At 45.9% G+C, this 25,823-nt stretch overlaps 1 long non-coding RNA gene across 1 annotated transcript; it reads right to left on the reverse strand.

The window, feature by feature from the left end:
* Window positions 1-1,561: 1,561 nt before the first annotated feature.
* On the reverse strand, window positions 1,562-25,401 carry LOC115470007. The gene is made up of 3 exons (XR_003942103.1): window positions 25,390-25,401; window positions 10,247-10,260; window positions 1,562-1,637 (listed from the first exon to the last, which is right to left on the reverse strand). It is a non-coding gene; the product is annotated as an uncharacterized LOC115470007 (long non-coding RNA).
* Window positions 25,402-25,823: the final 422 nt, after the last annotated feature.

Below are 25,823 nucleotides of genomic sequence, written 5' to 3' on the forward strand. Positions count from 1 at the left end.
GAGGCTTAGCCTCCCCAAGCCTCTTATACCGGGCGCCCATGTTATAAACTGTAATCCGTGTTTCATTTGCAATACGCTCGTGGGATCCCTAAGGAAAAGGAAGAGCCATCATGCCTTGAGAATCAGTTGCTCAACATTAGTTTCTATTTATTTACTTATTTATGACATTTATATTACACATTAGACACGAATTAGGTTGAAACCTGGGAGCATTTTTTCCTGTGCCTACATCAAAATAACTTCCTCCTTTTGTTTTGTGGATTGAAGTGGTGTATTATAAAAATGCATTTGATATTTTTACTACTACTATTTATTTTAAATCTGTTTTATTGATGGAATTACATCAGATACAACAGTTAAAATCACGATATAACATTCCTTAAACATGTAGCTCCATACAATTTCCCCCCCCTCTTCCTCCCCCCAACCCTTCCCTTCCCTGTGCCCCATTCCCATTCCAACCCCAACTTTATGCAATAACTCCAACAAGTGCTTACCAATATTAAACCTCCAACCTGCTTATTCCTTTATATAGCATAAGGTCACCCCCATAACTAACACCACAATGTCATCAGTAAGCTCCCAACAGCACCCCACTAATTTGATATCATGAAAACAATGATGCGCAAGGGGCTTTGGCTCTTATAGCCCCCCGTCGCAATATGTCACCACTGTGGAGTACATGTTCAGGGGTCCATTGTTAAAGTTTGCTATTAGGATTTACACATATTATAACATTATATACTTGCAGCAAATCAAGCTCAAAGCATAAACAAACCTTACGACAGCACTCCCAATGCCAACTAAACATTATCCCGTATCTTTTCAGCCTTTTCTTCCCCCCTACCCCTCCCCCTACCTCCCTCCCTCCTACCTATCCCCTTCTTCTTCACTATAATAACACTTAGTAGCAAGTGAGCATGTGAGAGACACAGAACATACCCCCCCTGCAACACCTTGGTATCCCAATCTTCTTATGTGGGTACTGTAGCGAGCATGACAGTAAGCAGTGAGGCTTCCATTCCCTCCTCCCCCACTCACCACACCTTTTACTTCCAGCAATGACGGTTTACCACAAATTCTCAGCTCATTCGTTCTTACCACATTTCTTCCATGCACCCAAACTAACCTAAAACATTCAATACTTGACTCCATGCTCTTGGGGATATTTTATGCAAGTAGGCCCCCCAAACTTTCATGAACCGCTGCCGCCTCTTTGGTGAACTACGGGCATCCTGCATTTCCCATAACATCAGCTCATGAAGCTTGTTCCTCCACTACCAATAGGAAGGGCCTTTATCCATTATCCAATGGTTGAGAATACATTTTTTCCCCAAAATACAGACTTTGCTAAGAAAAATCTTTTCCTCTAGTGAGCCTCTATTCCAAGCCCTCACTGAACTAAATAACACCCGCTCAAAGGACAGGTCCACCTGATATCCAAGGACCCAACTTAGGAACCGGGAGAGAGCCGACCAGAACCCCTGTATCACCCTGCATTGCCACACACCGTGGAGAAATGATGCATTGTCTACTGCACACTTGGGACATTCACTGGTTTCCACCACTCCTGCATACCACGCCTGCTTAGCTGAAAAATATGCCCTGTGTATAGTTCTAAAGTGGCATTCCTGTAACTCAGAACTATGCACCACCCTTACGCCTCCCTGAAGCGCGACTAATATAATCCCCTCTGCTATTCTACGTCCCGCCTCCTGGCTCCATCTCTCAGCTAACGGCTTAACCTCTCTTTTAGGTTGTTTTCCTACCAGCACCTTGTGAAACCATGACACTGATATTTGTCCAGCTGCTTCCACGGCCAGGAGCTCCCTGATACTCATCCCAAACTCTGGTAATAGATTCGCGGCGGGGAGGCTATGTATATAGTGTGATAACTGGTAGTAAGCTAATTTCACTAAAATTCCTCCAGCACAGAGCCTCTCAAACTCTAGGTAAGTCATGACTTTCCCATCCCTCTGTAGGAAATGTTCTAGAAGAATCTACTACTACTATTTAAAAGACATATATTGAATAATATGGGCAGAGCTACCTTCATGCAGAAGTCCAGACTGAGTCTAAATGTGTCAACATTGCCCAGTTCAGCACACTATTATTTATTTTTGTTACATTTGTACCCCACACTGTCTCACTCATGGCAGGCTTAATGTGGCTTACATATACAGGTACTCATTTGTACCTGGGGCAATGGAGGGTGTATTCCCAGTATTCCCTGTTCCCGGCTTTCCTTCTCCTTTCTTTTCTGTTCCACCTTGTCCGCAAGAGGGGACATTCTATTCTATGCGTCCAAGGTCATCTTGGGATGTTACTCCTGCCTTTCCTTTTACCCTATTCTTTTCCTCCTTCTTCTTTTCTGTCCCCGTCTCAGCTCTCTCTTCTCCTTCTTTTTCTTCTACTCTGTCGTTTTTGATTTGCGTGATGCGTGTAAGTGTGTGATTGTTGCGTGATTGGTGCATTCCTATGAGACGAGGAGACTCCGATCTCGTGGTTGCTGCCTGCTCCTTTCGCGTTCAATTCTTCGCATTGGTCTTTATGCGAGCTTCTTGCTCAACGATACCTAGATTTTGTACGTTTTCTATTTTCTCGCTATCTGGCTGTGTTTTTCTTCCAATTTGTCTCTCTCTCTCTAATTCTTGCAGTTTTTCCCTTTCCTACTTGCCCTCCCTGTCTTCTCCTATTCTTTTCTTGTCCGTATGGGTTCTATGCTGCCCCATGTTTGTTTCTCTTTCTTCTCTCTTCTCTTCTCTTTACACCTGTATTACGCCTTTGCAATACTCACTTTCTGTCACGCCTTCCTCCTGTCTCTTTGTCTATAGATCTTGGGGAGATGACTGATATTTAAAATTCCCATGCCCATCTGTCTCATGTCCCTTATTATAGCAGTCTTCTCTTCTCTCTCTACGTTTGCATTCTTTCCTGTGGTTAAGCCACGGCCTCTTTCCCTTCCTTTATTCTTTCCTATCGCAGTCAGTGAACTCTGTCCGCCCTTTCGTCCTGTGTACTCATTTCAAGTATCTGTATTCCTTGCCCCGGTTGGTCGGTCCTTTTTCCCTGTTCTCCCGTCCACCTTTATTTGCTGCTTTTGTGACTGGGTCTTCCTCCCTACTTATGTCACTTGCGTGTACTTTCCCCATGTGCTTATCTGTTCTATTCTTTGTGCACAGAGCTGTTGGAAACGCCACGGTACTTGCAACTACTTCTGTACTTGCAACTACCCCTGCAGTACTTGCAACTACTTCTGTATTTGCAGCTACTCCGGTTCCACCACCTACTACAGCAGCCTACACAGAGCCCCAACAGTACACCACATTCACACGCTTGTTTGGACACACATCCCTCCAAACGATCAAAAAGATCAGTCCCCTTGCCACCAGGAATCCCACCCCCTGGGCAGACACATCTGCCACAACAGACTTTTCAACTGGCAATCCTACAGTGCCTATTGAAAACGCTGCAACTACTCCTGTCCTTACTGATTCTCCTGTTTTGCATTCTACAAGTGTTTCCGATACTAACAGTAGCTCGGACAAAATAGTCCCCACTATTACAAATACTTTTGAGGACAATATTACCTTGTCTGAATTGCGAACCACCCCTCCTCCTTATCCTTTGGTGCCTAATACTGACGTTCCTCCTCCCACGAATACTACCTTAACCACTCCAAATATCAAAGTCCCAGCTACACGCCCTCCCAGATAGCCCAACACCCCCATTAACTGTTACACCCGTGACATAATATATGTCCCATAGCAGACTAAACAACCAGCCTTCACCGCCGCAAACAGTTCCTTCCCTTGAATCTCCACTACCGTCGCCTCATTTAGATGATCAAGTAATCCCAGAGTACCTTTTAGATCCTCGAGAATTAAGATTTCCCCATTGGGACCCAGCTCCAGAAGACGATCCCAATTGGGATCCCCTCACTCGATATCAGACACTGTGTGAACCCTTACTTGAGAGTTGGACACTCGGTCCCAGTCGAACAGTTACTCATACTCTAGCATTATTTGGAGGAAGCTTGGGTTTACAGGTTGAACAGACTGATGAGCTCCTAATAAGACCAGAAACTGGTGACGTGGTGGATTTTTGGTTATTCACATACGCCATACTTGGCACTGACTGGATACCTTTTTTGTTTCTCAGAGAGGTTGGATTGGGACCTTTGGAAATATATAGTCTTTTCGAAGTACCCGATCCCACTGAGAAAGGGGCTATCAGAGTTTACCCCCCTTACCCAAGTCATACCTAAATGATATATCAAGTCTTGGTATATTTGGGGATATTGATTATTGTCATTGCAGCGCTTGCTAAAACCCTAGGAGTGATTCTGTTACTCACTTTTATTCTCAACCGCCAATTGCCTTTTGTACAGTCCAGATCTAACATCTAATCATGAAAACTACCAACATGAAGTGCCTGGCCCTTTTCTTATGTGTGCTCACTATGCCCATTGTACATGGAGCACAGGACTTAGAAAAATTTCTGCAAAAATTTACGACCACTTACGAAATAACATTACCCACCACAAAAGACACGACCACAATAACCCTTGATGTGTGTGCTTACACTATGTGTGGTGAACATCCTGTGCAGCAATATTTTTCAGCTTTTGAAATATACCTGTGTCCCTTCTCCAATTGCGGAAGTTGGGCGCAGGTATGGTGGTACACAGGATCATGGGTTCCCTACTCAGGTAGCGAAATTCCAGATCTCAAAAAGAGCATTTCCATTATGAAATTGCGAGTGACTGGCTTTTGTTCAATGACCAAATGTAATCAAGTGGCTATCACTTTCAGAGGAGTAACGGCTGTTACATACAGAACTTATTCCTTAGGAATTGATGCCACAGGTAGAGACCCCATTGGCAAATTTAAGATTGTTCCACCCCCAGCACAACCAGAAAAGAATCCTTTGATGCCAACAAAGATCCCAGAAGTAAAGATTCCTTACCAGATCGTGCCAATTAATAATTCCAAAGATTTAATGGCACTAGAAACAGGATTTGGAGAGACAAACTTGTGGCTCGAATGGGCGCATTATACTACAAAGAGTTTGAATGTCTCTAATTGTTATTTTTGTTCCCATGCAAGAGCAGAACCAACAGTAGTCCCCTTTCCTTTGGATCTCCACAATGACCCAGATGGTTTTTGGTGTATGCTAGAGTTACTTCAGGTAACAACTGAAGTGAATCAGTCTTGTCAACATCTTGACGAACATCACCCCTACTTACCCCCTCGGATGAGGGTTCCACCTGCATTCAGGATTCCAGATCCTGCTACCAGATATCATACATGTCTGGAACGATATGGGGTGAAAAATACACGGTTTCTAGGGAATTTGACCAATTGTAACACAACCCTAGAAAAAGGGGCTCTGCGAAGTCTGAACCTCACAGATTTTTCACAGGCTAGAGCAGATGTATGGTGGTATTGTGGAACCCATACTATCCACCATACACTTCACAGAAGTTGGACAGGCAGATGTGCCTTAGTCAAATTGGTAATTCCAATTATAATAGCATCCTTACTCCCTCCTCATAGCAGCTCTTCCTCACGAGTGAAGAGACATGCAATACCTGGATCCTTTGATGATCGAGTCTATATAGATGCAATTGGAGTTCCAAGAGGGGTACCTGATGAGTTCAAAGCTAGAAACCAGATAGCTGCAGGGTTCGAATCAGCTTTCTTTTGGTGGGCGACTATAAATAAAAATTTAGACTGGATTAACTATATATACTACAACCAGCAGAGATTTGTCAATTACACCAGAGACGCGGTCCAAGGAATTGCAACACAATTAGATGCCACCAGCAGAATGACGTTAGAAAATAGATTAGTGCTTGACCAGATTTTGGCAGCGGATGGCGGGGTGTGCCGTAAGATAGGTACACAGTGTTGCACTTTTATCCCCAACAATACTGCTCCAGATGGATCGATCACTAGAGCTTTACAAGGCTTAACCTCACTGTCACAAGAATTGGCAGAGAACTCTGGTGTCGACACATCTTGGACTGGTTGGATGGATAAAGCTTTTGGTAAATGGAAGACATTTATCATTTCTGCAGCCACTACCATAATCATAGTGGTAGCAATTTTTGTACTAGTAGGATGTTGCATAATCCCTTGTGCTAGAGGCTTAGTAGAATGCTTGATTGAAACTGCAATAACAAAAAAGACAACAGCAGGACAATATGTCCTGTATGAAAATCTCCTTCCCAACACCACTGGAGATAACACATTGGACTATCTCCCTTTGAGACGGACCAATCGCTATGCGAATGCTAGAGACACTATAGAAATGTCTGCAACTGTATAATCATGTAATAGCACACGGGGATGCAATATAATAGTGTTAAGCCTGAAGAAATGATGTAATCAATAATCAGCTCTATGTAATCTATGCGAATGTATACTCAAAATATAATCAGTATATAACCAAAGAATTTATGATTGTGAACCATATATACAATATATACACATATAGGTAAGAGTAAGATAGAACCTGCATATTAATGGGTAAAGAAAAATATTTTATAATTATAGTATGTTGCCTAACTGTAAAAATGGATAAGAAGGATTGAAATGATAGAAGTGGTGCCAACATGGTAATCTCAAACCAAACAAATCTGACAGTACCAGGTTAGTTACATTTAGACTCTCAAAAATCGAAAGCTTTATAGAATACCTTCTGGAATGGATGGTACCATGGTACGTTAACCCTGGTGTCACCCCATGGGATAGGGTGAAGAGGGGAATGTTAATATGTGTTGTAGCTTGAGGCCTATCCACTGGAATGGTGGCGGGCCAAGTTACTGGGCTTTGGCCAGCTGAGCAGCCCTGACTAGGCCTGATATCCCACTGATGGCCTTATAGTTGAGAACCTGCAAAAGCAGGATTGCAGGAGGAGTCTTAATGAAACCTGGTACAACTTACAAATTGAATGTAGCACATATGATGATTGAATAATGGACTAAAATGGATAAAATCTGGTTTTTAAAATGAAGTTTGTGGTACTCAGATCATAAGAGCATATGAAAGTAGATATGAAACTGAGATGTCAATAATAGGGTATTTTTGTATCAAGAAGAGAAAAATAAGATGTTTACAAAAGCGGAAATGTCACAAACAGGTGCAAGATATTTTTGTAATAAGAAAAAAACATGTTGTTTACAATAACGGAAATCTTGTAATAGCTAAAACCGGAAAGACGAGGGTACAGATGGACATCTGCCGGAAAAGGAAAAAAAATGATTCAGAGGTTGTGAAATATTAAGAAAAAAAAGGCACTTGCCATTGACTTGTATTAAGACCTGTGCCTATAAAAGAGAGAAGATTTTGCCAGATAGTTGGAACATTTCTCCAACTCTTCTCGGAAGGCACAGCTCTGTGCAATTGAACCCAGAATCTGTCTGATGATGAATGTACCAAGTTGAAGATTTAATCTTGGTAAGAATAAATTGAACCTTCTTTCTGAAAACCAACTGTGTCTTTATTTCTATTTATTCTTTATCTGTCATTTATTCTACAAAGGAAACCATACACAAGAGATCCTCACTCCCTGAACTAACTAAGATAGATCTTTATAGGTGGGAACATAAATGGTCAAAGATCTCCTTAGACCCTATTAGACAGAAAGCTGTGGTCATGGGAATAAGGTGTGAACTCCGCCTTCTGATGCCTCCCAGAGGAGTCAAGAAGGGGTCTAAAAGGGGGGCATTTAAAACAAGGGTTAAGTGACTTCCCCAGAGTCACAAGGAGCTGCCTGTGCCTGAAGTGGGAATTGAACTCAGTTCCCCAGGACCAGAGTCCACCACCCTAACCACTAGGCCACTCCTCCACTTACCTGCCAAGTTCATAAAAAGTTAATTATGTTCAGTGGAAAATAAATATGTTGGCTCAGACTGCCTGCTATGTGAACATTCCATCATTGTTTCATTATTGCTACCATGTATTACATATTATGGGCATTTCCTTCAAATTTTGATTGTTTTAATTTCTTTGTCCTGACCTTACATGCACATGGTTTTGCTTTTTAAACCCAAAGGTGAATCCTAAGAGTGGCTGAACAATTAGGGCCCTGTTTACTAAGGATTGCTAAGGGTTATATAAAATTTATGGTGAGATTTATTCCTCCCAGTGCAGTGAATCAGCCACCGCTATCTAGGGATGAATGAATCCCATCCAAGGCTGCTTCTGGTATATTTACCTCATATTATGCAGACTCCTAAATTACCAGAGCTGTGCACTTTACTCTGAGCAGGTCAGGAGAGAACAAACAAGCCAAATACAACAGATATATGAGACATTAGCTCTTAGGTTTATTTGAAACAGATATGCTAATACAATACTCACCAAATAGTTTCTATCATATCAATTAGTACAGCAATCAAAGCAGTTTCTCATACAGGGAGTAGACAGACAGCGAATCAAACTGATATAACAGATCTTGACTTCTCCAAGGACTATGAAGTAACATGTACAATCAATTGGTTATGGGAATATAATACCCTAGCTACACATAGGTGTTTTCTGGGCCTGAGTCTTTCATGTTTTGTTTTACTACTCAAAGTCAATTAGTAGATATGAAAGACTCAAAGTTATGTATGAGAAAGCAATGGGATTACTTGCCAATTCAGATTGGTTTCTCATAGGAGAGGACAGCTTGGCTGTCTCTCTGGCTTGAAGTAGGAAGTACACTCATTTTTATATGTCCATTCAGGATACGGGTAATATGACAGTAAGCACATCTGATTGGATCTATGTTAATGTCAAAGTTAACACTGATTGGCTATAGTAATGAGTATTTACTGGGAAAGCTAGCAAAGGCCACCCCTTACTGGAAGACTAAGCCACCTTCTTGCAAGACCCCTCATTTCTACATTTTTTACCACATCTTCCTCAAAACATTTTCTGTGACACTTGATATTTTCAAAGCACTTAGACTTACAAAGTTCCATAGGAACCTATGGAACTTTGTAAGTCTAAGTGCTTTGAAAATGAGCCCCCTGGTCATCTTCCTATGAAGCCATCTTTGTTCTGTTTTTCAAAAACATCTGTTACCACCATATTGCTACATCCATGCAACTCTGTCAGTTAGACCCCCACCCTTGTGGTTTTCTGTTTGTTCTGCAGTGTCCCAATAGCTTATATGCCTTTGAGCAACACTGAAGTTCAATTTTAAATCTTGAACCAAAGCTCATAACTGTAATAATAATATTCAGGGTGCATTAGCATTTTTAGTGCATGCTAAAAATTAGGATGCACTAAATACTAAGTTGCATCTACAAAAAATTACTTTTTAAAAATGGGACAGGAAAAGGGCCTGCGGTAAAAATGAAACCAGTGCGTGGATTAGTAAAAGGGCCCCAACATTTCTAAATGTAATAAATGACTGCTTCTTGGAGCAACTGGTCCAGGAACTGACAAGAAGGGGAGACATTTTGGATCTGGTCCTTGGTGGCATGCAGGGTATAGAAGGAGAACAAAATACTACGTACAGGTGTTGCCTTTTCTTAGACAGGGTTGTTATGATATCTTATAGGCTCTGAGTATCTTTTTCAGGGTTGTGTCTGTGTGTTTTTCTTTCCAATGCTGTACAGAATCCGGACAGTCATTAAACATTGCTGTGAAATAATTATGATACTACTAACATTTCTAAAGTGCTACTAGGGTTACGCAGCGCTGTACAATTTAAACATAGAAGGACAGTCCCTGCTCAAAGAGCTTACAATCTAAAAGACAAGAGAACAATCTAAAGACAAGTGTACAATCTAGAGGATGAGTGAACAGTTAATCTGATAGGGTGGATAGATTGGGGCATTCTATATTTCTCAAGCGGTTAGGCGCCGAAGGCAGCATCTACACCGTTTTGGTTTTTACTGGAAAGGTGGTTTAGCAAGAATTTAATAAACTCCCCTCTGAAGGGACACCACCTTGTAGTGGTGGAGGGGCTTCTGTGTTTCAATGACTCAGAGGGCTATGCTGAAGGGTTACCCATATCAGGCAGGCCTCTGAGGAGAAACCAGATAAAGAATGTCCCAAACTGGGAGAGTGGTAAGATGGCAACCTGAAGTTCGTATGCCCAATGGCCCAGCTGCCCTCTTAAGTTTCATCTTCTTTACGTAAATTTCCTCTCTGCAATTGCAGTTACCTTAACTGAGAGGAAGGGGACAACCAGCGGTCAGCCGCCAATGGCCAGCGTTTTGTCCCCTGAGCAGCAAGTGCTGGACCGCTGCGCGATGAACTGTCCACAGATGAAAGGGTTGGCGAGTCCTTTGATTAGTGCCGGCGAAGGAGTGTTGACGCTCTTGGACCTGGAAAAAACAACTCCATCGCTCCTGTATTATTCAACCACCATGTCCAAAGGAGTGGAGGAGTGAGTTAGAGGCATTTGCTGAAACGGAGGACGTTTATAGCAGAACCCGAATCGGTGGAACCACTCCTAAACACCTAAGAGAAATCAACTTGGGAGTTTTTGGCTCCTGTGGAGGTTACATTGAATATAATCTGGAAGGCGCTTCGGGACCTAACGGTGGCAGTAAATAATTTTGTTTCAGATATAATTTTATTAGAGAGTTACATGGACAATTTAACTGAACCCTTTGAGAGTGAAAAATTTATATAACAAATGATTCTACACAAGCAAGAAGTGGTTATGATTTTGAAAATGATAATAGACCAGAAACTTTGAATAATAAAATGATTATTATTATAGATGATTAATATCGACATTATTGTTTTTCCCAGAGTTCCAGGTATGACTCCTAAAGTTTTCCTCAGAAATATTTCTTCAATTATTACTTTAAAAGGAGTGAAGTCTGTGAAAACTGGGATTACTTTAATCAGTGGGATTTGAATTAGAGACTTAAGCATATGTATTGTTAAATAACTTCTGGTTTTTAAAAGAGAAAGAATGTAATCAGATGTATTATTTCTAACTAATACTGGACAATAAGTATGTTTTCAATTAAATGATTTGACTATACACCGTATTGGCCTTGAAGAAGCCAACCAGATGATCAATGTGGAATAATGAATTAGACGAGTAATATCTGGGGATAATCAGGTTAATATCACATTTTTTTTCTGTTTACTGTTTAATTGATCTCCTTGTCTTGTTTCACTCTCCCTATTTAGTGGTCTGTGGGGCTGTGTCCGCTCCAAATAGAAGGCCAACGCTCGCTTGCAGTCCAATGTGTGCAACTGACGTTCAGCAGGGCGGGTATGCGGTCTGGGAAAGAATGTTGGCAAGACAATTGACTGGTTAAGATGGAACTCCGACACCACCTTTGGCAGGAACTTAGGGTGAGTGCGGAGCACTACTCTGTTATGATGAAATTTAGTATACAGAGCATGAGCTACCAGGGCTTGAAGCTCACTGACCCTACGAGCTGAAGTAACTGCCACCAAGAAAATGACTTTCCAGGTCAAGTACTTCAGATGGCATGAATTCAGTGGCTCAAAAGGAGGTTTCATCAGCTGGGTGAGGACGACGTTGAGATCCCATGACACTGCAGGAGGCTTGACAGGAGGCTTTGACAAAAGCAAGCCTCTCATGAATCGAATGACTAAAGGCTCTCCAGAGATGGCTTTACCCTCTACATGAAGATGGTAAGCACTAATCGCACTAAGGTGATTCCTTACTGAATTGGTCTTGAGGCCAGACTCTGATGTGCAGAAGGTATTCAAGCAGGTTCTGTGCAGGACAAGAACGAGGTTCTAGGGCCTTGCTCTCACACCAAACGACAAACCTTCTCCACTGGAAAAAGTAACTCTTTTTAGTGGAATCCTTCCTAGAGGCAAGCAAGACACGGGAGACACCCTCAGACTGACCCAACGAAGCGAAGTCTACGCCCTCAACATCCAGGCCGTGAGAGCCAGAGACTGAAGGTTGGGGTGCAGAAGCGCTCCGTCGTTCTGCGAAATGAGAGTCGGAAAACACTCCAATCTCCACGGTTCTTCGGAGGACAACTCCAGAAGAAGAGGGAACCAGATCTGGCGGGGCCAAAAAGGCGCTATCAGAATCATGGTGCCGTGGTCTTGCTTGAGCTTCAGTAAGGTCTTCCCCACCAAAGGTATGGGAGGATAAGCATACAGGAGGCCAGTCCCCCAATGGAGGAGAAAGGCATCCAACGCTAGTCTGCCGTGTGCCTGTAGTCTGGAACAGAACAGAGGCAACTTGTGGTTGGTCTGAGAGGCGAAAAGGTCCACCGAGGGAGTGCCCCACTCTCGGAAGATCTTGCGTACCACTCCGGAATGGAGCGACCACTCGTGCGGTTGCATGAGTCTGCTCAGTCTGTCGGCCAGACTGTTGTTTACACCTGCCAGGTATGTGGCTTGGAGAAGCATGCCGAACTGGCAGGCCCAACGCCACATCCTGACGGCTTCCTGACACAGGGGGCGAGATCCGGTGCCCCCCTGCTTGTTGATGTAATACATTGCAACCTGATTGTCTGTCCGAATTTGGATAATTTGACAGGACAGCCGATCTCTGAAAGCCTTCAGTGCGTTCCAGACCGCTCGGAGCTCCAGGAGGTTGATCTGAAGATCTTTTTCCTGGAGGGACCACAGTCCCTGGGTGTGAAGCCCATCGACATGAGCTCCCCACCCCAGGCGAGATGCATCCGTCGTTAGCACTTTCGTGGGCTGTGGAATTTGGAATGGGTGTCCCAGGGTCAAATTGGTCCGAATGGTCCACCAGTGCAGTGAAGTGCGGCAACTGATGGAGAGGCGGATGACATCTTCTAGATTCCCGGTGGCCTGGCACCACTGGGAAGCTAGGGTCCATTGAGCAGATCTCATGTGAAGACGAGCCATGGGAGTCACATGAACTGTGGAGGCCATATGACCTAGGAGTCTCAACATCTGCCGAGCTGTGACCTGCTGAGACGCTCTGGTCTGGGAAGCAAGGGACAGGAGGTTGTGGGCCCTCGCTTCGGGAAGAAAGGCCTGAGCCGTCTGAGAATTCAGCAGAGCTCCTATGAATTCCAGAGATTGGACTGGCTGGAGATGGGACTTTGGGTAATTTATCACAAACCCCAGCAGCTCCAGGAGGTGAATAGTGCACTGCATGGACCGGAGAGCTCCTGCCTCTGAGGTGCTCTTGACCAGCCAATCATCGAGATATGGGAACACGTGCACTCCCAGCTCGCGTAGATACGCTGCGACCACCACGAGGCACTTCGTGAACACCCGTGGGGCAGAGGCGAGCCCAAAGGGCAGCACACAATACTGAAAGTGCCGTGTCCCCAGGCGGAATCTGAGATACTGTCTGTGAGCTGGCAGTATCGGGATGTGAGTGTATGCGTCCTTTAAATCCAGGGAACATAGCCAATCGTTTTTCTGAATCATTGGTAGAAGGGTGCCCAAGGAAAGCATCCTGAACTTCTCTTTGACCAGATATTTGTTCAGGCCTCTCAGGTCTAGGATGGGGCGCATCCCCCCTGTTTTCTTTTCCACAAGGAAGTACCTGGAATAGAATCCCTGCCCTTCCTGCCCGGGTGGCACGGGCTCGACCGCATTGGCGCTGAGAAGGGCGGAGAGTTCCTCTGCAAGTACCTGCTTGTGCTGGGAGCTGAAGGATTGGGCTCCCGGAGGACAATTTGGTGAAGGGGAGGCCAAATTCAGGGCGTATCCGCACCGCACTATTTGGAGAACCCACTGGTCGGAGGTTATTAGAGGCCACCTTTGGTGAAAAAGTTTTAACCTCCCCCCGACTGGCAGATCATCCGGCACGGACACTTTGATGGCGGCTATGTTCCCATGGATCCAGTCAAAAACCCGTCCCCGGTTTTTGCTCTGGAGGCGCCGGGGGCTGCTTAGGCACACGCTGTTGATGGGAACGAGCGCGCTGGGACTGTTCCTGTGCCTGAGGAGGCCTTCGGGCCGGCTGGGAGTACCTACGCTTGTTGTAGGCATAGGGCGCAGCCTGCCTGGCCCGGGAAAAACGTCCACCTGCTGAGGTGGATGCTGAAGGCGCCCGGTGGGAGAGCTTGTCGAGGGTGGTTTCCCGCTGATGTAGTTGGTCTACCAACTGCTTGACCTTCTCACCAAAATATTATCCCCCCGGCAAGGGACATCAGCCAGCCGCTGCTGGGTGCGGTTGTCCAGGTCAGAGGCACGCAGCCATGACAGCCTGCGCATCACTATACCTTGGGCCGCAGCACGAGATGCCACATCACAGGTGTCATATATACCCCTGGACAGGAACTTTCTGCACGCCTTCAGCTGCCTGACCACCTCCTGAAAAGGCCTGGACTGCTCCGGACCATGTCCGCCAGTTGCTTCACATTATTCCGCATGTGTATGCTCGTGTAGAGCTGGTAGGACTGGATGCGGGTCACGAGCATTGAAGATTGGTAGGCCTTCCTCCCAAACGAGTCCAGAGTGCGAGACTCCCGCCCCGGGGGCGCCGAGGCGGTATCCCTCGAACTCTGTGCCCTCTTGAGAGCAGAGTCCACGACCGCCGAGTCATGAGGCAATTGAGGCCGCATTAACTCTGGGTCTGAGTGGATCCTGTATTGGGACTCCGCTTTCTTGGGGATGGTGGGATTAGATAAAGGTCTCAACCAGTTCCGGAGCAGTGTCTCTTTGAGGACATTGTGCAACGGTACCGTGGAGGACTCTCTAGGTGGTGATGGATAGTCGAGGACCTCGAGCATCTCGGCCCTCGGCTCATCCACAGAGACCACGGGGAAGGGAATGCAAATAGACATGTCCCTGATGAAGGAGGCAAAGGAGAGACTCTCAGGTGGCGAGAGCTTCCTCTCTGGTGAAGGAGTGGGGTCGGAGGGAAGGCCCACAGACTTCTCTGAGGAGAAATATCTGGGGTCCTCCTCCTCCCCCCACGAGGCCTCTTCCTCGGTGTCGGACATGAGCTCCTGTAGCTCAGACCTCAACCGGGCCCGGCTCGACTTCGAGGCACCGAGTCCTCGTGGCGTCGTCGAGCGGTGGACTCCCACGCTGGCGGGGATGAAGCTCCCTCCATCGACGGAGACTCCACCTGCGTGGCAGTCGAGACCGGCACCGCAAGTGGCGTCGGTGTCGAAGGCCTCGGCACCGGGCTAGAGCACGCCGGCGCCTCCATCAACGGCGCCGAGGGCGCAAGCACCCCCGGCGCTGGCACAGTCTGGCGCATCAGCCCTTCCAGGATCCCCGGAAGGATGGCTTGGAGGCACTCATCCAGGCCCGCTGTCGGGAAAGGCGAGGGGGCCGGCAGAGGTGTCGGTGCCGGAAGCTGTTCGGGTCCAGGAGACGGCACCGAAGTGCTGGTGCCCTGACACAACGATACCTCTACTACCAAGGGGGACCGCTCGTCCCGGCGCTGCCGCTTCCTCGGCGTCGAATCATCTCTGGAGCCGGTAGCCACATGCGTCGTGGGCGACCGATGACGGTGCTTTTTTGTCTTTTTCCGGTGCCCGTCATTGGCGCTCGGCGGTACCGAAGAGGAGGAGGTAGATCCCCCTCGGCCTCGAGGGATCGGGTCCGACAGGGTTCGGTCCCAAGGGCCCTGGGAAGAGGGAGTGACCGGGGCCGATTGCCCACGCGGCCGCTCACCCCTGCCATCTCCGGAAGACCGGTGGGCCAACAGGACCTGTGCTCCTGGGGTCGGTGCCGTCGGTGCCGATTTCGTGGACATCGGTACTGGTACCGAAGATCCGGCCGTCGACACCGATGCCGTCGAAGTCAACGTCGAGGGGCCGGCGCAAGTTCCAAAAAGACGGTCCCGCAGAACTTTCCTCGCCACCTGTGTCCGTTTCCGTAAACCGAGACACAAGGTGCACGTCTTGGTATTGTGCTCCGGCCCGAGGCACTGGAGGCACCAAGCATGAGTGTCGGTCTGCGAGATATGCTGGCCGCACCGACCACACTTCTTAAATGCACTCGGGACCTTCAAGGACATCGATGGAAAAATCGCGTCGGCGAAGTCAAAGTCGTCGATGGTGGCGGTAAAATTCACACCTCAAAAAATAAATCGACTGCGCGGCCACAAGGCCGCAATGAGACGCCCCCGCTAAAAGTACGAGGGAAAACAAAGTTTTCTCGTTTTTTTTTTAAAAACAAAATAAAACAGAGAAAACAACGAAGAAAAAACAACGAAAAAGAAAATCTCGCGGCAAAAGCGCGATCCGGTTTCCGGGGCTGACAGAGAGAGAGACGAACACGGCTTTCTCCAGCGCGGAAAAGAAAAGACTGAGCGGGAACGGTCGCGCACGGGCGGGAAGACGGCCGCGCATGCGCGGTGGGCGTGTCCTGCGTGCGGGACTGCCCGCAAAGTTTTGTTCCGGTTGGTGGGGGCTGCCGTGGATGTCAACCCAGTCGTGAGAACAAGCAGCCTGCTTGTCCTCGGAGAACACAAGCTACAGACTGTGTTTTGGGCCCTATCAGCCATGCTCTGATTAAGACTTTGTTCTCTGAAGTAAAGAGACTTTTTTTGTTCCTGGGCCTGTGAAGTAATAGGCCTCAGACTGAAGTTTAATAAAGCACTTATTTTATGTTTACAACCTTGTCCAGCTGTGTTGTTGTGAAGGGCCACTCTCAATCCTCACTCACAGTGTTACATATGGTGTCAGGAGAGGGATTTGGGGCATGCCCCACCCGAGGAAGCCGGATCCTTTACCTCAGGGCCTATTAATGATACTACACCGAGGCATAGAAACATCCAAACTATCCAGTGAAGTTTCTTTTGGAGATTGCTCATCCTGTTTTTCCTGAACTTCCTCTAATTTCAATGGTATTGTCATTATATAGTACTAGTAAAAAAAAGGCCCGTTTCCGTTAGAAATGAAACGGGCGCTAGCAAGGTTTTCCTCGAAGTGTATATTTCAGGCACCCATGTGGTGTGTGGAGCCCCATCCCCATCTCCCTGTTCCCTGCCCCCCCTGCAGCCACCCATGTCCAGCGACCCTCCCCTCCCCCTGCTTCCTTGCAGCCACCCATGTCCAGCGAGACCCCCCCTTCCCCCCCCACCCGGCATAGCACCCAAAGAAATCCCCTTGTCCCCCCCTTCGCGCATCACCTGACCCCTCCACCGCGGCGCATCACCAAGCCCCTCCCCCCACCCTCGTCGACCCCCTCGCCACCCGCAACCGCTAACACAAACTGTGTCTGGCGGCTGCTGCTTCTGCTATTCAGCAGCAGCAGCCCGTACATAAAGAAAAGCAAAAAAAAACCCCAAATCCTCCTAAAACGCACCTCCGTTGAGAAGCATCTCACATTGGCTGAAGTCTCAGCATGCGCTCCTCCTCTCTCCTCTGACGTCTCGGCGTTTCTCCGGGGTCTTCCGGCAGGGGCACTGACGTTGAGGGGAGAGGAGGAGCGGCTGCAGAGACGTCAGCCAATGTGAGATGGTTCTTCAAGGAGGTGCGTTTTAGGAGGTTGTATTTTTTTTGTTTGTTTTCTTTATGCATGGGCTGCTGGTGCTGAATAGAAGCAGCAGCCGCCGGACAGAGTTTGTATTAGCGGTCGCGGGTGGCGAGGCGGTCGATGGGGGGGGAGGGGCTTGGTGAGTTGGATGGCTTCAGTACCATGAACTAACGAACTGTTTTGGGATTTTGCTGATGGCTTCAGCAGGTTGTCTTCAGAACGTTGAGGTAGCGTTTTATGTACAGATGGGGCGTGGCTGAGGGCGGGTCTAGGAGTGAGGGTGACTGGTCCTAGCCTACGAAGACTACAGGATTTTTGTGCTTCTCTGCCTTGGACTGAGCTTCAGAACATTCGAGGTGGGATTTATTAATATAGATAGTTTTGAAACTGGTGGAAAAGAATTCTCTGGATATTTAAAGTTCTCCTTAAAAAAATTATGAAACATGTCTGTAGCTGAAACAAATCTTGAGTATGGAAAATGAAGTATTCGTAAGTTTAAATTTCTTATTGAATTCTCCAAATTTTCCACTTTACAATGAAGCAAAAAGCCTATCTCCTGCAAAATGAGCTTGATTCTCCTGTAATTTAGTCACCTCAGCTTCATTTGCTTAATAGTAACAGTTTCTGTAACTTTCTTAGCCTCTCTAATTTGCACAGCATTATTTAAGGAAACAGAAACAAAGGAAGTACAAACCTTATGCAAGGTTTCAAGGCCTGTCCATATTGATTCCAGCGAAATTTCTTGTGGTCTCACTAATGGCTGAATTACAGAGGCACAAAGAGCAATTTTGTTCGTAGTATAGGCTGAAGAAATAACTTCCTCTGTTGCTTCCTCTGACGCCATGTCCAAGAAATGCTGGGTTCCCTCCAGAAAGGGCTGTGGGGTTAAACCTACAGCAGCAATCTCCCAATGCTTCCAAAGATGCAGTATGCTTCCCCTTCAGTTCTTCCTTTAAGTGAAGACTCGGCACATTAACTGTATCTGGTTGCGGGAGTGGAGGGGTTGCTGGCCCCACTGGGCTAAGCGATGAAACACTTTCTAATCCGGGACTTTGCCTAGTCTTGGAAGCAGAAATGCCTGATATCGGGGAAGGAATAGCAAAGGCTATTATAGAAGTCTGCCGTATATGAGGAGTCTCTGGCTTCAGGAGGGGAAGTCCCTTTAGCTTTTTCTTCCTCTTTGGCGTGTTCAAGCATGAATAAAAGGTAATATTCATGAACTAAGAAAACTACAAAGAGAGTGTTAACAGCCAACCTGTATCGCCACCATCTTGGATCCCAGGCAGATTTAGTTTTGCTTTCCTCACACAGTGTGTGTTTCTGTGCAAGGCTGTACAGCATGAGGCTACTCCAGGCTCTAGTGGAAGGCCAGCAGCAGCAAGTAGTACAAAGGCAATGGGAGCACCAGCAAGCATCCCAAAGATCTCTGGAAGACCAACAGAGCTCCTTGATGCAGGTGTCGCAAACCTTGCAGTCTCCCAGGTTGCACCCTCTGGTTCCAGTGTTACCGAAGATGGTACCGGAGGATGACCTGGACTATTTCCTGACCAATTTCGAAAGAACTGCCCACCTTGCTTGTTGGCCAGAAGCATCATGGACAGCTTATCTAGGGAATTTACTGACCAGTAGAAGCCATGTGGCATTCTAAGATGTCAATTCCGGTGGGATGACCACCTATGTGGAAGTAAAGGCCGCCATTTTGGACAGGGCAGGCTGCACCCAAGAGGCCTACTGGAAGTATTACTGGAAACCCCCCAGAGTTTCTTCTACCAACTCAAGGAGGGAGCCTGGAGATAGTTGCAATCAGAAGGCAAAATGAGCCCAGAGATCACAAAAGTCATCCTACTGGAGCAGTTCCTTGAAGGTTACCCTCGCCTACTAAACAGTGAGTGAGCCAGCACCCTAAATTGACCCCAGATAGTGCTTTTGAAGTGGCCGAAGCCTTCTACCAAGCACAACCAGAGTCAGAACTCTACAAAGAAAAGAAATGGGCTGGAAGTCCTGGGAGGAAAAGAGATAAGGCTGGACTAGACAACCACAGGGATCAGTATCCACCTTCCAGCCCAGGGTCTCCAAAGAAGGGGTCAGAGTGATAGAAGCCCTCATCCCCATGAATGTACCATGCACCCTTAGCCTGGTCACAGGATCCTTACTCCCCCACTTGTTTCAGGTGTGGGGGAAGAGGTCATATAACTAGGAACTGCCAGGGGCTAGCCAGAGATGCCATGGTGGACACACACAACTATAATTTTGTGGAAGTTTTCTATCCAGAAAACAGAAATTGTGTATTACAAGTTGAGCTGGAAGGACAGCCATACCAAGCACTAGTGGACTCCGGCAGTGTCAAGAGCCTTGTTCGGAGAGATACTCAATCATCTGCAATTGAACTACGAGCAAACTGTGACCCTGGCATGTGTACATGGTGACCAGAGGCAGTATTCGTCAGCTCAAGTATCCATTAAAACACCTGTAGGGCAAGCTCAGCTGGAAGCAGCAGTCTTGCCTTGGCTACCTTACCCAGTAGCTTTGGGCCAGATTTTCTCAAGTTTCAGTGCCATCTGGGCCCAGCTGATCACTAGTCCAAAGAAGGAGGTGTAAACTTGTGTTGAGTAACCTTGGTCTCCCTCGTCTCTTCTTGGCAGTGTCCTGTTGGCTACACTACTCCTTCGTTACAAGGTCTGGATGTGCCACCCTTCTGACCCTCTTCCCCCCTGCACCGCTCTCCCACCCAACCCAGATGTAAATATATATTGTTCCCCCTGCTGAAGATACTTCATCCCCCCCCCCCCCATTCCCTGTTGTAAATATGTCCCATCCCCAGATATAAATATGTACACACTGGCCCCCCCCTCCTTCCTTCTGTAAATATTTTCCATTCCACCCTTTAGTAATTGTGCCTACCAAAAGACTTGGGAACATGTTTTACATTATCTGGAAACAAGGCAATTAAGAGAGAGAAAGGCATCTCTTGTGTTGTTGGGGGGGGGAGGCAGACAGGAGCAAAAAAACAAACAAAAACATACCAGTGGTGAAGGGACAAGAGATAAAAACAAACAGCAGTGGAGTCTCTCTCAACATTTCCCTCTCACTTTTTCATTTTCTCCTCTCCCACTAGTGCTTTGGCAGCAGTGGAAACTTCAGGAGGAAGAGTTTTGCTCTAATGTGTTCTGCAGCTGGAATGGAGAACATAAAGGGGAGGACTGTGCCATGAGTGCACTCACCCCAATTCCCTCCCCCCTCAAGAAAAAAGTACCAGCACCTTCTCAGTGCACCTCCTTTCAGCCTTCACCATCTTATCTTCTTTCCTCCTCATCTCGCCTCTCTATCCTCTCTCATACATACACATCTCGGTGCAACTGGGTCAGGGTTGTGATCTCAGTTGGGTCGATATTCAAAGCAATTTAACCAGCCAGAAACAACTCCTGACCAGTTAAATCGCTTGTTCAGGGCTAACCGCTAATTTTCAACGGCACTTAACCAGTTAGTGCCCAACTGAAAACTGGCAATTTTGGGGGCGCTCCAGGGATGAAGTCAGCACTTGGCCGGTTACGTGCCAATGTTCAGCACTTAACTGACTAAGGGGCTCATTTTCAAAGCACTTAGACTTACAAAGTTCCATAGGTTACTATGGAACTTTGTAAGTCTACGTACTTTGAAAATACACCTACAAGCCAGCCCTATCTTTATATGGTGCCCCATAGCCTAAGTGCTGAATATTGCACTTAACCAGCTATACTTTATCCGGTTTTGCAAACCTAGGAATTCAATGCTGAAGCATGGACATGGCCTAGCATGGAATTTCTGAGCATAACGCTGGCAGCAAACGAGAGCCACTGGCTAAATATCAGACACAGTGTTTCTTCTGGTATAATGAAGTTAAGAGTGTTTCCAGTGGATGAATGCTACTCTCTTGTTGTGCCTCTGTATACAGGCTAACATCAGCATGTCAAAGCCAGCAATGGCTGCATTTGTGTTTCTACGGGATTTTTTTTTTTTTAATTGTGTTGCTGTAATCCCTCTTGTGTGGTCCTAGCTGATTTTCTTTCAGTTTAAACTGATAGCCCACCTTATTTTGGTTTTGTCAGAATGGGACGATTATCCTTTCCCTCCCACACGTGTACACAAGCGATTACTGGATTGTTTCAAGAAACCAAATGAAGAGAAGAAGCATCTGCTGATCCAGCATAAAAACCTGTAATCAGGCTATTTATTGTGCACAATCAAAATACAAAATGAAGTGTGCTTTAAATAAACACAGCGTAAGAAAAAACTCTGCATGCAATATTACAAGAGATCTGGAATGCAAGAATATCAACAAAATATAACATCAACAGATGTATTCTGTATTTCTCTTAAAAAAAATAGTATACATTCAAAAATCTAACATGCACAACTGTCAACTACAGGTAACAGAATATTTGGAAGTGTTTGAGGATTAATATGAGCAAAATGCCTTTGGGTTTCAAGCAGGAAATCAACAGAATCCAAGCTCATGGAGCGCAATAACTAAATTTAACAGATTCCTTGGTAAGAAACAGCTCTCTATGGGAGAAAATACTCATTTCCAAATTAATTTATCTAAAAAGGAAGCAATTTTGTTGATTCTTGATTATGAGGACATGTACAGCTGCCCTGAAGAGACTCACATCAGCGCATTCTGGTACATGTAGTCCAGAAAGAAGGTTCCCACACCAATGCATTTCTGGTACATATAGTTCTGCCCTGTCAAGACATAAATGGAGAGCTTCCATTGCTCAGATTAGCCAGTAGGTGTCACTGTTGTGCTATGGCTGGCCCTGAGGAGCCTAAGAACAGCACTGCTACTGAGCCATGAAGCCACCCCCATCTACCAGCCTTAAATATTTACATTTAATGGGCCAGCTTTATCAGTCTGTTGAGACCCAAAGGCATCTGGACAACCTTGACTATAAAACACGGCATCTGATACAGAATGATCAGCTAGCTGTTACTGGACCAATAGAGGAGATATCTTCTTACTAAAGCTTTATTGATGGCACAGATGTCCAGTAACAACTGTTAAAAAACCCAAAAACATTTAGCAGCTGAGGAATCCAGTTATCCAACCTTAGCATTTGATAGGGTAGGAAGTCTTCACACAGCCATTATTCCCCAACGCTGCTGTAATTTGGGCTGGATTCCAGCGTTTCTTTTATAAACAATAACATAAGTTTATTGATGGGCTGTAGTGTTCTTAATACAGAAATGGCTACAAAATAAAGTTTATTGCAATTCAAACCACACCTCACCAGTCATCCAGCTTCTAACCCCAACCTATCCACACTCCACTAGATGTGTAATATGTCCTCTGACTGACTGGCCATTAAAACCTTTATCCATTAGAGAACTGTTCTTTGTAAGCAACTCAGGAACAAATAGCCCCGTAGCTACAAATGTGCTGAGGAGTTCCCTGTCCACTAGAACCACATTCTTGTGAAAGTGGAGTTTCTTATGTAACAAGATCCCCTGTTACTATGACTGTAAAAAGCTTCCCTTACGGCAGTGTCACTGAGACAAACCAAGCCCTCTCTCACAGTGACAGGACTAGCCAAGGCGAGGCCTATACTGCAATAATCATTCAGCTGTGTGCCATCAAAACATTTAGCACAGTTCCACTCATGTAATATCACCCCAAACCAAAAATACCAAAGGCACACATTAAGGCCCTTTTAGGGGGCAGGCATGTTAGGTTTCTTGGCTCAGCTTGCTGCTAGTTGCTGGTAAGAATCAATGCAGTTTTTCCTAGTTTATTTTACTCATAACTGATTTTGGAACTGGCATTTTGTAATTGCTGTGTAGCATGCAGCAGTGGTAAGCTCTCTCATACTGGAACTGAAAGTCTGCCATGGGTTAGTCTTATGTTCTCATGTTGGACTTCACTCCCTTTATACATTTACTTTATAAAAAAAAGAAAAAGAACAAACTGTGCAACAGTAATGCCCCAAACTGTCAGGAAGCAGCACCAGAAATACACACCTGGCTGTTCTGGTATGCTGCATGGCAGTGCTGAAACTGGATGAGTTTTGGGTTTTGTGGCACAGCATTCATGTCAATCTTCCAGCAAATGAGAAGGACACACATTGGGGCCAATATTCAAAATCATTTAACTGGATACAGCGCCATTAGCCAGATAAATAAATGCCTTTAACTATTGCTGGCTGTGGATATCCAGCAGCACTGTCCTTACAGAGCACCTCGACACTGTCTGGATAGGGTCAGGCAGTGCATGGGTGGAGCTGGCAGCAATATTCACAGATCTCCGGATAACTACCCACAAAGTTAAGACACAAAAGTGGATGTTCAGACTTTCCAGCTAGATATCCAAAAAGTGGTGCTGAGCATCTGTGAATTTAAATGTCGCATAGCATGCTAGTGTCTAAAACTAATGTCAACTGCAGAGTTTAAATACTGCCCCGACTCTGCTGGAGCCTTGGATCCAGCCGAGCAAGTTTCTCTCCAGCACAGCTGCTAAGCGATCTCATTTCTGGAAGGTGATACCCGAGAGCTCTTAGCTTTCACTGAAGTTCTGTCCTGGTGAATTGTGCTTCTTGCACAAGTATGAGCACACTGTCAGGAAGAGCTGTGTGGAAAGCTAGGGCTGGCCAGAAGTCTCCCTCTAGAAACTGAGTTCCAGATCCAGTGGACAACACTCTGGGGTAGGTAAAGACAGCTCTCTCTTGTGTGCTCTTGCTATGGTGCTGCCAATGCAAGACCATAGGGAAAACTAGTAAAAGCTGTCAAACCAATTCTCCGAGCTACCAACTTAACAAATGAGGCCATTCCCAAAATACATTCTGTGTGTATTCATTTTTGTTATCTTCAGTTTGCTTGCATTATATAATGTTCTGTCCAAGGGACATACGGACAAAAATATGGCACAGGAATTTTGTCTCGCTACTTAGGATGCAGTTGTGGAGTCCCTTTCACTTTATATGAGGAACTAACCTCCGTTCCTGGCTGTGAAACTCTTGGTTGGTTGCAAGAGCTTACTCGTAAGTGGGCAGCAGAATCTGACACCTCCTTAACTGTTCCAACCCCCATTGCAAAATATGAAAACAAGATGATAGGGTGCCCCGGTCCTCCCCCCACCCGTTTGGATGAACTCGAGCACATCTAATAGAGTCCTCAAGAAAAATCCCGTTTTAAAAACTGTAAACATTTTAGTGTTAACAAAAACAATAAATTAAAGACAGCCACTGACACTGAACCAGCAGTGTGTTAGTGGCATATTGCGCTCAGTTTAAAAGGAGGTCCCAGTAGCTTGGTATCTGTGCACCACCAATTAGTGAGACTACTTGAACAGCTGAAGGGCGCCACTGCTTACCCTGTGAGCTGCTACTTATTGCAGAAAACCAGTCCCTACGTTGAAGAGTCATCTTAGCATTCCTGTTCACTTGCTTCCCCCACAGTGGCTCAGTTTAGTGGAGAAAACTTGGCAGTCCACCACTGATTTCTGTGAATGTGAACATCTGGCACTTTCTAAGGAGAATGAGATTTTGTAAATGGTGTCCGTTTTAAATATAAGTGACCGATTTTAAAATAATTTACAGTGCCACTGGAACCCACTGTACCACTAGAACCCAAACATGAGAACTGGGTTCAAAAACCATTAAAAAAGGGGACAGATTTAAAAAGAGAGACACCATTTCTTAAAATCACAACCTCCTGTATCAAGAGACTGCAGTGATCATTTCCAGGCGTGTTTCACAGAATCCCCTTTCAAACTTTCAACCATTCCCAGATCTCCTCAGGACTGGTATTACCCTACTGTGTGTCAGTCCCTCGGATGGGCTATGCACTGGCTAGGTGCTTTTCCACACAGGTTGCCAGTTCATGTGACTCCCTGGAAATCTGTATGACCACAGGGTGAAATAAGGTAACTTCTATAAGCAGATCAGTCTCAAGAACCCTGGGAATCAAGTATTACAGTGACATTCCTGGTAACATGGTCATAGAATAGGACTGCAACCATTTTTCTGATATTTACCACTCAGGCGAAAACTTGCCACATGTAGGAAAACAAATTTTGACTCTTTAAAGCTAAAGAAATCAGTCTGTCGGGCTACAGGATCTGGTGACTTTTCTTCCCAGGTCACCAATGAACTACTACTTTTAATGCTTACTAGACGAAATCTTCACCAAGTGGCTTCACCACAGACACAGAGTAATCCACATGTGCCAAAATCTCTCTCAGTTGCCAAGAGTCTCTTCCATCAGGAGATGGGTGCAGAACTCTCATGTGATGAGCAGAGCTGGAGGTGCACAAGGCTAGTAGAAGCTGCAAGAGGGAAGCCGATATACAGCCAGCACTGGCCTTGGGAGGAAAGATGCCAGCCACAGCAGGGAGAGCAGCACATGCCTATGTACATAGCCCATACCAACTGTGGACATAAGGAGGTGGGATTGCTGATGAAAGTGTGTGTG

This window comes from Microcaecilia unicolor, chromosome 1, assembly GCF_901765095.1.
Source record: "Microcaecilia unicolor chromosome 1, aMicUni1.1, whole genome shotgun sequence".
Lineage (NCBI taxonomy): Eukaryota > Metazoa > Chordata > Amphibia > Gymnophiona > Siphonopidae > Microcaecilia > Microcaecilia unicolor.